Source organism: Barbus barbus, assembly GCF_936440315.1.
Source record: "Barbus barbus genome assembly, chromosome: 41".
NCBI lineage: Eukaryota > Metazoa > Chordata > Actinopteri > Cypriniformes > Cyprinidae > Barbus > Barbus barbus.
This window is the reverse complement of record NC_136719.1, coordinates 15,080,232-15,094,957: the sequence shown is the minus strand read 5'-3', so window position 1 is coordinate 15,094,957 and position 14,726 is coordinate 15,080,232. Positions and strand designations below refer to the sequence as shown.

The following is a 14,726-nucleotide window of genomic DNA, read 5'->3' as shown; positions in this document are numbered from 1 at the left end:
AATTGTCTTTATTATCACTTTAATGAATAAACATTAATTTCTTCAAATCAAATAAAAAAAATCTTACTGAACCCAAACTTTTAAACTGTAGTGTAAAACTGAGACATTTATTCTCATGATTCCCATATAAACTAGTGAGATGATGATAACAATGCTATTGTTCAAATGATATATAAACCATTGTTCTTCCTGCCACTTCTTCTAATAGACAGGGCACTGCATTGTAACAAGACTACTCTCTGATACCAGGTCATGTTTGCACTACAAACAGGTAGGTGTGTGATTTATCTTCTAAATCTCTTTAATAGTGGAACACACACTGAGTCAGGTGTGGGGTGTGAGCTGTATCAAACACTGTATCTCTCTTTATTAACTTGAGACTCTATGATTCCAGATAGAGAGCAGCAGATTCCCCCAATATGGCACAGACCTCTCAGTGGGTTTCCCTTTGAAGATGGAAGAGGTGTTTGTTCTAAAGATACCATTCACACCCATATCAACACCCACCCGAGCATCTGTCTATCACCCATGTCTTTGCACTCCACGCTAGAGTGACCATCCACCCCAAAAGTCAACAGCTTCACAGCCTACTGCCAAGGCATCATATCAATTCAGTGAAATTACATGACCACGTCATTATAAACAAAACATTTTTCCAGTGATATTAACTCCATGATATGTGGAAAGTGAATACTGTATGTGTTGAAAGAATGCGTTTTATTTCCACTGCAAAGTGATTAAGTCTTTCCACAAGTCAAAAATGAATCATATTCAGTGACATGTCTGGGAAAGGCTGGTGAATGCAGTATGTATCACTGCAATTTTTCTTAGTTTTGCAGCATTCAGTGAAGGATTCATCAGACTAATTCAAACTGAAATAAAAGAATCAGGTCATAAGTGAATTATGTTTTCTAAACTTTGAATCAAATAAACCAATTCCTTCGCAAAACAATTGTTTCACTCAAAAGTCCAGATGGCAATGAGGCAAAGTTTTGAACAAAAACGTCATTAGTAAAAGTCTTTTTTATCTCGTCATAGACAAAAGTCTAAACTAGACTAATTAAAGCTTAGAAGAGTTCATTCAGAATAAACGTCCACAGCTTGCTAGTTTGCGATGGAGCTTTAGATTTACCTTTAGCAAATAGCAGGAAGTACTGATGTATAACAAAATTTTGAGTTTATAATCCAGACAGTTCAGCATTTAATACAACAGCAGACAGACTCAACTGACCATGTAGTAAATTTGTTTTGTTTGAAACCACATTCGACTGGAAGACATCCCAATTATGATGACTAGGGTTTGTAATGTCTGAAAAGCTAACAACTTTTAAGCAGAAATGACGATGTGTAAAAAGAGGCCCTGGAGAATGTTATTTGGCTCTGTCTGTGAAGATCTCAAGCATTACCATTCCCTCCCACAATCCCCCTTCCCATGTTTTTTTTTCCCCCTAGTTGTGACCGACATTGTACATTCCAGATGTCCACAGTTTCAGAAGGAATGTGTCATGTTTATAACAGTAATGCATTTGGCAATAAATTATCCTAGTTCATCTTTTCTATCACCCTATTTTCCCTCCATTCCCTGCTCTGTGACTGAGTTTATAGATTTTGTGTTGGTCAACAGCTGAAGTTCTCTCTTTCTCTCTCTATACTCTCTACAACTCAAATGTCAAGGATGGAATGGGTGCCTCCTACACTTGTTAGCATGCAGCATTTAATAAATGACGTAAACGGCAGCTCTTTGTGATGAGCTCACTGCTTCTGAACATTTCACTCAACAAACCTCATCCATTGTTTTTGAGGAAGAAAGGAGCGTAATGTCTACAAAAATGCCATCATCCATTCTGAGCCACTATCGAAGCCTCAGTCTCTGAGGAAATATCAGCTATACTGTATTTTTATGTCAACAGCAAATCCCATCTAAAAGAAATATAATCTCATTATTATTTTTTTCTTCTAGATAGCAATTAGATTGTCAGATTGTCTTCTGAGAAATATGCATAATATTAAAGAAGACATCTCAACAAACTCCCATATTTGCTAGTAAACCAACGTTTGGAATTTAAAGTCCGATTTCAATATGAATCCAAACATTTCTTATCAATTTTCAAATATGGACTTTGCTGTCCACATTAATTTCAGAGCACTATTCTACTGTATTAAGGGTCAACCGATTATCGGCTTGGCCGATTATTGGTGCCGATATTAACATTTTTATGGTTATCAGTATCGGTCGGTTTTAAAACCGATTTGGCAATAAAATCATTTAAAATCATTTACAGAATTTTTTTGTCAGAGCCCTTGTTATTCTTAATTTTGACATTAATTTAAATTTTTAACCCAGACAAATATATTGGTTCAAAATATCGGTTATTTTGATCTGTAATAATCGGTATTGGCATTGGCCCTGAAAAACACATATCAGTCAACCCCTATACTGTATGTCAACACTGGCCTAATTTGTATATTTTTATATCTCATAAGCAATTTTAGGAGAAACATCTGGCATTAAGTTAATACTTAAAGAGCTTTAGTTTCCTGAGCTAACTGTGAGCAATAAAACTGTCATCTGGGAAGCTTCAAAAGGAGTCAGAGGTTGCATCTAGCCATATGTCTGTTGCCGGGACTGCCTAGTGACCATTTGTTGGTCTGATATGTAATTAGGGCACTTAGAGCACAGTGAGGTTCCAGTCCTCCTTTCACATGATGGTCCAGGATCTGGTGCCACATCACTGATAACAGTGGCTGCAAAGAGCTCAGATTAGTCTTTATCTGCTCTACAGTAGCTCTCTGAGATTTAGGCTTCTTTGTTTTCTGTTTCAGAAATGAGTGTCTAAGCAAATAAGTTTAAGATTTCCTTTTCTAAATCAGATGTGCAGTATTTACCCTGGGGTTTTTTCTTAGGGCCCAAGAGTTTCCTGCTCAGATATTATTAGCTAAACCAACACCACCACAATCAACTGAAACTTGATTACAAAAAGTACAAAAAAACGTCTTTGAATCAAAGGGGAAACCATCAATGCGAAAACCCTCTGAAGTACAATCAAAGAAAACACTATGAAGATTTTGATATTTATGGTGTCCAAAACTAGCCTGTCCACTCCAGGCCACACTAAAAACAGCAGTCTGAAATAACAAAACACTGAATTCATTCCTAACCACTAAGATGGCACACAGTCCAATGGGATCAAAGCACTTTGTCTATTCCTGGAAAGGAGGAACATCTCATTTTGGCATAAAAAGTCCCACACATTCAGTATGAAAGGTCTGCAAACATTATACAATATAAAAAGGTGGTCATGTCCAAAAATATGAATGCAATACAACAAAAACAACACAAAATAAAGCAGATGTTCTACCTTCTCCAAAAAACCTTGCTGGCTACTAGCTAACTGCCGATTCCTAATCTAATTTTGCAAATCTCATTAGGCCTTTACCACAAAAGCCCAGTCTTGTTTTGCTGGCATGACAACTTTAAAAAGAGGCCCACATCTTACATCTGAGATGAAAATACTTTCATTTTTCAATGTCTGAAAATAAAACATAAAAAATCAACTCCCGAAAGCTCTTTACTTCCAAATTAAGAGTGACGCTACCCACCACAGAAACAAAAAGAGCTTCTGTGTGATCCCACTATAGTTTGTGAAAGGGTGACTGTGCAGTCACAACAAAGAACCATTCCCTTTTTCTGGCATGTTGAGCTGTTTTGTAAATGATTATGTTGAACAATAGACTGTGGCTATTGTTGACTACAGCCACCCAAAAACTGAAGAACTGAGGAACATTTACTATTTAATACAAGAGTAAAAAATGACTCAAATGTAGTGTATTGTAGTTTCTGGGAACATGTATTTTTGCATGTATGACAAGTCTGGAAAAACTATTTTCTAAGACTAAATGAATTAATAAAAAGAGGAACAGAAGCGTGGGAAATTGTAATACACATAACGAGATGAACCACGTGAATTACAATGAAAGTGAGCAAAAACTGTGCTACAAATTACAGGGAGAGTTGGGAAAATTACCTATAGAAATTGGGATGTTTGGCTGAAGAGGGAGCGGGACAGGCAAAAGTGGAGAGAAATATGTGTCTTAAGAGAACAGTAGCTTGATTTGTTGTCGGGTATCAGATTGCAGAGAATGAAGACAAGTGAAGAGCTCAAGAGACAGAGAGAGAACAGACCCCAGTCACGCACAGCCCTCCTCACAAAACATCACACGTGACGGAGAGCACAGGTCAGACAGGAAGACAACATACAGAGAAAAGCAAAAGAAAAGCAACCCAATTTGTGCTTTCTCATGTGGAAATGTGGTCTCCAGTTTATGACTTGTTACACAGCCAGAAATACCAATATAAACTCTTCAGTCAACATGAAATTTGTGCCATTTTTATATCTATAATATGATGGAAATATGTACTTTTTCAGAGTGAAAACAATATTATATATTTAATCATTTATATATTTAAGCATAAAAAGCAGTCTCGTCACTTCATAACAGTCAGATTGAACCACTGATGGCACATGGACTATTTTGACAATGTCTTTGATACTTTTCTGGACCTTGACAGTGGTATTACTTGGCAGTTAATGGGACAGTCACAAGCCTCCCGGTTTTCATCCAAAATATTTTAAATTGTGTTCCGAAGACGGACGAAGCTTTTACGGTTTTGGAACAACATGGGGGTACAAGTGATTAATGACACAATTTTCATTTTGGGGTGGAGTAACCCTTTAATACAGTAAACAGTAATTTTTATTTCATGTCGACTTTACGAAACAGACAAAAGACACTGCTGATGGGCAAATATCACAACGCAGCATCAAAAAGCCTCTTCTTCCCCATACTGATGGTCAAATATTAGTCTTCACCAGGGGACAGCTATGGCATGTTTAAAGAGGGCCACACACTTTTACAGCCTTATTTGGCTGGTTCTCCATCCGCTCTGAGGGCAGTGGGAGTTCATGTGAGCAAAAATTCTTAGCTGCATTTATAAACACAAACAATGCAAATATGCTTTTCGCCCATGCACAGCTCTGAGCGTCTGCTCCCATGCCTGCGACTAGACTCTGGGAGACATCCAACATAAACTCCTCTAAAGCCCACTTAAACCTACAAGCTTAATGTAATTTAAACCCTAAAGCCAATTAGAGTGGTTTACAAACTGATCTAAACGACTCTTTGACTACAAAGTCAACAGGTAGAGTTTACACCCTGACTCCATTTTATGAGTTTAAACGGCAGCCTACTGTAGTACAGGAAGAATAAGGGGGAAGTCTGGGATCTCGTACCCTTTCAATGGATCTAGCATATGTCAGCATAGTCGACTAGACCGGAGTGGAGCGCCAGACACACACACCGTCTCCCCATCTGACCGTCTCCCCCTTTCAGCTACTGAGCTCTACCTAATAGGTCCCCAGGTGCCGAGCGTCAACGTAGGACCTGAGGAATGCACACGAACCCAGCCAGATATAGTGGACTGTGAGTTTGAATGTGAATGGGAAACAATAGCTCTTACTGAACGTCACACTGGCCTGCTGAAGCTTTTTTCCTCTCAGTCTTCCAAATATTTTTGGGGAAAAGTGTGTTGAACCCTGTACAGTCAATATTAAAACAATAAAATGTTAAAACTTTCCAACCATTTATTCCTTGCTAAAAATAGCCCTGCTTCCCAGCATTAAACGCAAGGAATTTGAATATAACATGAAGACTGGTCAAGACAATAAATTACTCACACTTTTTCTCAACAATATCTTCTGTACAAGAAATCTGAAAACCGAACCCTACTGAGTGAGACCCGTTTCTGCTGCACAGGCCAAAGTCATCTGGATAGGGCTCAATGTAAACCTCTGAAGAACCAATTAAATAAGTCATGACACTCTTTCCACCCCCAAGGATGTGACCAAAACCTGTATAGTCTTTACCCACCCAGGGACCCCCAATAAAAAATAAGATTTTCTCACTTAATAATGACAATAACAAACATAATTCTATGATACTTAACAGATCATTACTGTAACCCATTTAGATATACATTTTAAAATAATTTAAATACACACACATACAGTATATATTTTGAAAATATTTACATGTATTTACATGTCTATATTTATATTCATATAATTTATATTATAAATAAATATATTTAAAATATAGACATTTTATATATTATGTAAACAAAAACTTTTATTTTGGATGCGATTAATCATGATTAATTGTTTGACAGCACTAAATATAATACAATATAAAACAAAAATGTTTTTTTTTATATATTTTTTAAATAAAATCATATATTTTATTTATCTGCCTATAGACCCCCTTGCAGGACATTTGAAGAAAATTTATTAATTTGATTAGCATTAAAGGTGCCATAAAATGGAAAACTGTGTTTACCTTGGCATAGTTGAATAATAACAGTTCTGTACATGGAAATGACATACCGTGACTCAAACTATACTCTTTGCCTCAAACACCATTGTTTCCTCCTTGTTATGTAAATCCCGTGAATGCAAAAGACCACTGAAAAATAGGCGAATCAGAACTTAACACCGACTGTGATGTTACAGTCACCATCACTAATAGTTACGCCCCCCAACATTTGCATATGCCCGCCCATATTCTAGGCCAGCCGAACCTGCACAGCCGAATCATCAGAAGTTCTGCAGATATTGTGAAGAAACAAGCGAGGAGTCCGAGGACAACAGCGAAAATGGCAGATCATGGAAATAAATGTTATGTTCCAGGCAGTCCAGGTGGATGTGAAGTGCAGGGATGGGTTGGTGTCTGTATTCAGAAAGGCACAGAAAGCAAATAACGCGTTCTAATAAATAATGCGAGCCACTAAAGGGACATGGTTAGCTCCTTGCTAGCAGTGGCCTGTTACATTAGAGATGACTGAGGATGATGGCGAATGATTTACAGATCCTGAGCACCACTGACTAGCATCTGATCTTGTAAAATGTGTGGTAAGTACTGCCGCTCCATAGTATAAACAGAGTACGTGCGATCGTGAATCTCGAAAGTGAAAGTGAAACTAAAAAGCGCTCGGGCATTTGAAAGCAGTTTCAATGCCCAGCATATTAATAGAGGCTCCCTGATGAACGCATTTTATTTACAGTATAATTACCCAACTATATAACTGTGCAACAAAGTATGGAAATATATATTTTCCCTGTGTTTTCTTCCTGTGAGCAACTGAAATGAGCCGCACTGTGAAAAAGCCAATCAGAGCAGAGCTCAACATTATTATTCATGACCCTTCCAAAAAAGGTAATAACAGACCATTTCATTCTAGTGAGAAATCCTACAGTTGCAAATGGACATGAAAAACCATTTCTGGAGAATGTTTGCCCTTACCTAAGCCACATACCTTCTATGTAAATATCAGAGAACAATTTAAAATACTGTATCAATGCATTCTATGGCACCTTTAATCTTTCTATAATATAATAACCTTCTATAATATTGAACAGATCATAACTGAACCATATTTAGATATTAATTTTATAATATAATATAATACAGATAAAAAAAAAAAATCTTATGTTTTGTATATATTTATCTATGGACCCCCTCATGGACCACCTGGTTAAAAAACCAAGGCCCTATGACAAACCTAGAAGAATGACTAACAGAATCAGAAGAAAATGACATCACAATCACATGTAAATGACAAAGCATTGGGTTTATGGGTGAATTTCTGTGTCTTACAAAAACACATCAACACAAACTCTCGAAGCTACTGTTCCTCTTATTCCTTGAAACGGTGTACAATACAAGAAAGAAGCACAGGAACCTCAGCCGCAAAAGGTGTCACAAGTCCAGGGGGATTTCCAACTTTAAATTTAGTTTAAAAGTAACAGTTTACTCTAACCAAAAGATCGCTGGGAACGAAAGTGGAGATCTACAGGAGGTCAGGGCTGTTCTCAGGCAACTCTCCTGGCAATGAGCAAGACAAAATGGACTGTGAGAAAATGCTGTCCTCCATTCATTGCGCTGACACCTAATCTCCCAAACCTAACCAGTAACCTGAACCAGGCAATCACAACAAAGCAAATCCACAAAACACAAATGTCCCATCCACCACAACACAGAAAGAGACTGAGGTCGAGGTACTAGTGAACTGCCACACGATCCCCCACCAGATGTTTACATAAGAAACACAAATATCCCCATTCCAAACCATTCAGGATCTAGGCAAAATATAATACATAAAATCATAATAATAAATAAAACTAAAATAAATAAATAATGTATGATGAAATATATAATACAATAAGAATAGGCTAATGATAATATGAAATAAAAATACATATAATCAAATATATTTTTTTTAAATGTAAAACTTAAATTAAAATCATTTTAAAATGATGATATCTAATGACCATGTCATCAAATTTCACTGCAGATTCTGTTGCCTGTTTAAATGCCCATGGACACGCCATTGTAATCAGCTGTGAAGAGAATGAACTTGCTCACTGAAAGTAAAACTAACAATGCATCTTCAGCTCTTCAGAATTGAGAAAACTGAAAACGCTTTGTATATGAAACTTCCCACTCAAATTTCTCAACAACACAGAGGGTTACCTGGTAAACACAGACACTTTAAAGTCCCATAACATCACATTGATGAGGCCATTAACACCTCGATGGTCTACAGCTGTGGTGTGCCTCCCACATACTAGTGCACTATGCTCTTCTCCACCAAGAGATTCACTGGGGCTCTGAGCAACTCATCATGATGTCCATCACAAATCATAGTCAGGTCAAAGACACAAAAACATAGCAACTAAAAACTATAAAATAGAAAAGTTCTTATCTTATAACCACAAAACTGTTGTGAAAAATGTCCACTTCCAGTTTTAGTTAAGCATTCTGTATGAAAGTGAATTCTCATTTATGAATTACTGTCTTCAATGATGTGGTTACTTAGAAGTGTTAACTGTCATGAGGCGTGATTTCAGGAACTACTGAAGACCATGATGAGGCTTCCAGATGGGACATCGCAGATTCCCTTTCTACTTTCTGTCACAGGATCTGTGGCACATTAAGTACTTAAATGCTCTCAAATTGTGTCATCATCAAACACATTTCAGTTATTAAATATGAGCAGGATTAATTCTAACCATGTGAATCAGTAGAGTCATGAAGCCAGAACTGAGCATGTATGGTGGTATAAATATAAACATGATACAAATATAATTTATAGTGATTCAGATGTTTTGGCTGACACTTAAAAAGAGGATGTCCTGTTTGTGTCTTCGGTCGGCCACACAGGAGATGGAAAGGAACAGGGTCATAGCGGATATACAGAGGACAACAGGAATGAGAGCACAGGAGACAGCTTCATTTTGACATCCAAACATTTACAACTGCACACACTCTTGTACAACATATGTTAGCAAATTAAACTTACGACATCGGCTCTATATGTGTGTGTGTGTGTATATATTATAAAACAGTTATTTCTGGTCCTTCAATATGATTGGCTGAGAGGTGTGCGATATTCTAGTGTTAACAGAACTCCAACCATTTCATCCGTGTGTCTTTATACATAATAAATATACACAGTACACACACATATTAAACAAAAACTTTTATTTTGGATGCGATTAATCGTTTGGCAGCACTGAATTAAATCAATGCATCCTTGTGCAATTTTGCTTCTCAAGTAAATTGATCTCATTTTAAGTATTTTTACAAAATTCATATTCATATTTGCAGTGCATTAATAATCTCAAAGAAAAAGCACCTATATGTTGTGTCACATTACTTAACATGCAGCAGTAGGGGGTCTATCCATGAAAAAGCCATAGGGGCTCCATATGTTGCCAGTATGGAATAGTGAAACTTGCTTTGCAGAATCCTGAAGTTAAACACAATGTCTAGCTAAGGAGGCCACCAGGGCCACCGCCCGTGTCATGATGGTGTGGTGAGTAAATTCACCCTGAGATAATGATAATGGTGAGTTCACCCACTCAGTCCTGCCAAACTTAAAATACATGGAACAATGGGAGTACACGTTTTCTGAATGTGAGCCTAAGAAAAGGAGCCCAGAAAGAGGATGTTCTGGTTTACATACGTTTCATTATCACGAGTGGCGTGATATTGATGAAAACGAAACATTTATTTTCAGAGGTGTGCTAAAATGGCATTTATCTGCAAGTATGAACCTTTGCAGCAGTTCCTGCGAGCTCTATAGTAAAAGAAATGGGCACAAAGGGCTCAGGGGGGAGAGGCCCTCGCTCTAAAACAACACACACTCACAGAGCCTCCATTGTGCACTGCTCAGAATGGACCCTCAACACAGCTGCAAGAGAGCAGCCTGACCCACACACACAGACACACACCTATGGCCAAATATAAACCTTGCAAATGTAATTTGCATATATTGTTCAACATATTGCAAATAACATATGGCAGCTATTACAAAAATTACATTTAAATTGACGTTTGTGACATTTGTCAAGTAAAAAATCCTAAAAATCCTTAAACCATTTTTTTTTGTCTTACTGCACTGGCAAACTGTTTTTTAATTGTTAACACTTTAAAGATGAAAACATCTAAGTATTTTTATCTTGATTCCAAGATATTTAGATAGTTTAACTGAAAAATATGACAAAAAGTATAAAAAGTATAAATTAATAAAACAAAAACACTGGCAAAAGCTTTTCATATTTGTACGATTTTACTGACCAGACCCAGACTTTTCCTGCATTTTCTGTGCTGATATTTACCTGTTTGTGATATCTAACCTCTGCAATTCTGTGTAAGAAATTTAAATATCAACAAATACCCAATGAGCAACTATAAAGTATAAGTTTACACCTGATAAATTCACCTCACATCACAAAAACCTGTCAGACTTGAATGCATGCGAGTCTGCACGCATGCATAAGAGTCTGTGTGTTTTTGTGTAGGACAAGGATGCCTACAGAGAGGAGCCTCAGACATCCCATCTCGAACATTGTGATGGGGCCATTGGAGAGACAGATGTACACTCTCACAGCATGAATCTGAGGCTCAACAAACAAACAATGGCCGATTCCTCCCCACCTGCAGGCTTTTTAAAAGTGCTCGGGCCCGAAAGCAGGCTGACCAGACACACAGAGCAGATAAACGAAGCACGGGCCAAACTAATGAAAATGATTTAGGTTTAATGTCCCATAAACAGGGGCCACAGCTTGACTCCATTAGTTCCACTTGAGTGACATCTATCAAATACTGTGACATGACAGACAGCGCAGTGTCAGGGGTCACACTGACAAGAAACGGGGCTGGAAGGCCACAGTGTTGCCTCTGCCTGTGTGGCAAAGCTCGCACTTAAACACTCATGCACACCATAAAGCTCTTAGAATCGCAAAAAGCAGCTTACTACGATATCCAAGACTGCAAATCTCTTTTGGTGTCTATACTTCAAAGTAGATAAACAAGGAAATAAGCCCAGTGACCTTTGAAACAGTCCTACAGTACGACATTCTGCTAAAAGTGTTGGTAAAGTCATTACAACGGAGCATAGTGGCAGACAGCCAGTTCAAAGGGAATTTTCCCTCTCTAAAGTTCTCCCGTGGCTTTAACCGAGAGCAGACCGCAGGAATCCGCTGCGGTGCAGTCGAGCGGGAGCACTTTGAAAGAGGATATCAAACACACATCTACTCCCGCTCCATCGCTGCACCTCTGGAAAAAAAAATTAAAAATTACACCTCCTGTCTCTTTAACAAAACAAAGGCCCATATGGAGAAGTTTAGCCAGGAAGCCAGACCCCAACTTCAGTTTCTGACACAGAGTGAGGCGTAAGTGTTCCATTACCATAGAATATTCCATATGGATTTAGGGTTCCACCTACATTGTTTAAAGCTGCACTACCGAGGTTAAAATGGGCAAAAATCCATTATAGAGGAGTACGCCTACAAATAATAATTCATTTTTTGAGATGTCAGGTCAGATTTAGTGGGAAATTTCAGGTTTACGCTGTTCCTCTTGCATGTTTACATCACTTAAGTCGGTAAAAGAAAAAAAAGCTTCACAACTAACTTGTGAAATAAGTAATATAATTATAAAAATAAATATAAAAAATAAAACATTTCTTAATGAAGAATTTTTACTTAAATAGTTAAAAATATATTTTGAAATGTTGACTTTGCAAGTAACTGAAAAGTACTAAAATTATTAAAACTGAAACTGACGACTAAAGCAAATAACAAAATTACTAAAACTTAAACTAAAATGAAAATTAAAACTGAAAATATAAATAAGATGTATTTCATGATTGACTGATGTATTTTAGGTTAAAGTTAAAACATTTAACGAAAAAAAATTATATTGGCCAAGATTTGCAAATTGATTGGATCGTTAAAAGCCAGAATGGAGACAGGTGGTTGGAGGAGAAGTGCTGATGTCAGCCAAAAAGAGGTGGAGCCAACATTTCAATGAAAATTATGCACAAAAACATTTTTATGTGTTAAAACATGTGTCGATGAATCATGCACAAAAAGACCAGGAACGGATTAAGAAAGGAAACAGCGTTCGTGTTGACTTTAACACACCCACTTTGTAAGGTTCCAAAAAAAAAAAAAAAAAACATTTTAAAGAGATCATCCAAAATCGTTTTAAAGAGATCATCCATCCTTTTTTTCATCCAAAAAAAAGAAAATTCTGTCATCATTTGCTTTCCCTGAAGTGTGTAATTGATGACAGAATTTTCATTTTTCTGGTAAACTATCCTTTAAATCTTCCTGAAATCTGATATATAAAACATATTCAGTCATGATGCTACTTTGTAGCTACTTTGAATAAAGAAAATCATAATCTTCAATCTGAAGGCTGCGTGACCAAAGCAATAGTCTAGATTGAGAACATCAAGAAAGCCAGTAGCCAAACTCTCCAGGCACCATTGGAGAAACTGGCCGCAGCCAGCTCCAGAATGCAATTTCCTTTTGCAAACGAGGGAAAAATGTCAGGCAGCTGTTTCCAGCCACAGAGCGCTGAGAAGAAGCGGAGTCAGAATCAGCCAGACAAAGGAAAAAGAGCAAAACGATGCATGAGGCACATGCGCTCGGTTAGGCCCGAACCGAGCGTTTTATTAGCAGGCTGCATGAAGTTATCTGATGTAACCCAGGGGTCTCGTCCCCTGATCCATCTCCACGCACAGCCCACCCTCCTGTGTGCTAAGCTTCTGTTAAAGCCATCATTGCACGGTTATTACAGCGCTGGCACAGCCTACACCTATGACATCATTATGCGCTACCCGTCTGAGAGCGTGTGTCTGAGGGAGAAGAGATGGTACGAGCAGACACAACCTCACACTGAGCTAAATGTGCACCACAAGCAGTAGCACACAGGAAATCAAAGGCGGAAATGAGGGAAGGAGACTTGCGTCACTGATTGCATGATGTATGCTGTCAGGAAAGTTATAAATGCATGTAAAAGAGAGGCTGTGACTGTCAGAACATCCTTTTTTTTTTTTCAATAAATGACTGCTGGGGAAAATTGTTTTTGTTCAGGCTGCATTGATACCTCTGACTGAGGAAACACTTTCAACCTGCGTGACTCTAATCAGTACCATAGCGTGAAGTCGTAGGCCTCTTTTCCTGAGTGGAGAGCTCTCTACCAGACACTCACTTTGATGTTCCTTTATCTGTCGAGCGGGACAGACAGAGCCCACCACATGCTGTCGTCCGATAACCACACTGAAACACAAATGTGACTCAAAATATTATGCTTTCCCACAAAGTAAAAGCAGTGAGAGGAAATCTGGCTGAAGTTAAAGAAGACTGCCGGCAAGGCTCTAAAACTGACCTCGAACCCACCCTGGGATGGTCAGTCTTTCCATCATTGGTCCAGTATGGAGAAAATTAAGTTACTTTGTTGTTAAACTACAACTCTTTGATCAATAAATCTAAATAAATAAAAAATTCTAAATAAATTCTATATGAGAATGTCCTAGTAACCACCCAGAACACCTTATCACTGACTAGCAATCCCCTCATTACAGTTTTAATATATGGGCCTACATTATAAACCTCACAGCAGAGTCTATTTGTACATTAATAAAGAATAAAATCAATCTAGTTGGCTATCTATTAATCTGTTATTAAATTGATTTGCAAACGCAAATCAACAGACTAAACAAAATACTGTTTGACAGAGTTTCCAAATGATTCAGTTACTGTATTACATAAACACGCCTGATTGCCTCATAATGTCAGATTCACAATGAAAGCGTGACAGATGAGTGTGAAAGCCTGTGTTCAACACAAATATCTGCGAAAACCCCACACCAGTCGCTGGATGGAGAGAGAGGAGGAGGCGGATATTTCACCCTCTCTCGCTCGAAGGAGTTTTGGGGGAATTCAGAAAATCCTGCGCACTATGAGGAGATGAATTACATTACACCCCTCACTAAATTACGCTCTTTGCCTGTATGTCAATTTACCAAACAAAACTTTTGGGATGTAAAGTGAATGTTGTGCCTATGTGCCCGTTTCACCACCACGCGAAACATTAGAGAAAGTCATAAAGCTTCTGACTTACGGAACATATCAAAGAAATGTCAACACGTTCCTTCGCGATGTGATTATCTGTTGATCACTGAGAAGTTTGAGATGCTAAACACTAGCGTTAGCAACACGGGAGCAAATACAATAATAGTTATTTTAAATGAAGGAAACTATGAAAATTATCATTTCATGTAAATACAGACTACTGCTACTAAGTGAAAACAAACG

General features: G+C 37.8%; 1 protein-coding gene across 8 annotated transcripts in view; it reads right to left on the bottom strand.

Annotated features, from left to right (window-relative positions):
* LOC306860307 (formin-like protein 3) overlaps positions 1 to 14,726 on the bottom strand; it is a 41,106-nt gene that overhangs the window by 25,688 nt on the left and 692 nt on the right. The window lies entirely within an intron of this gene.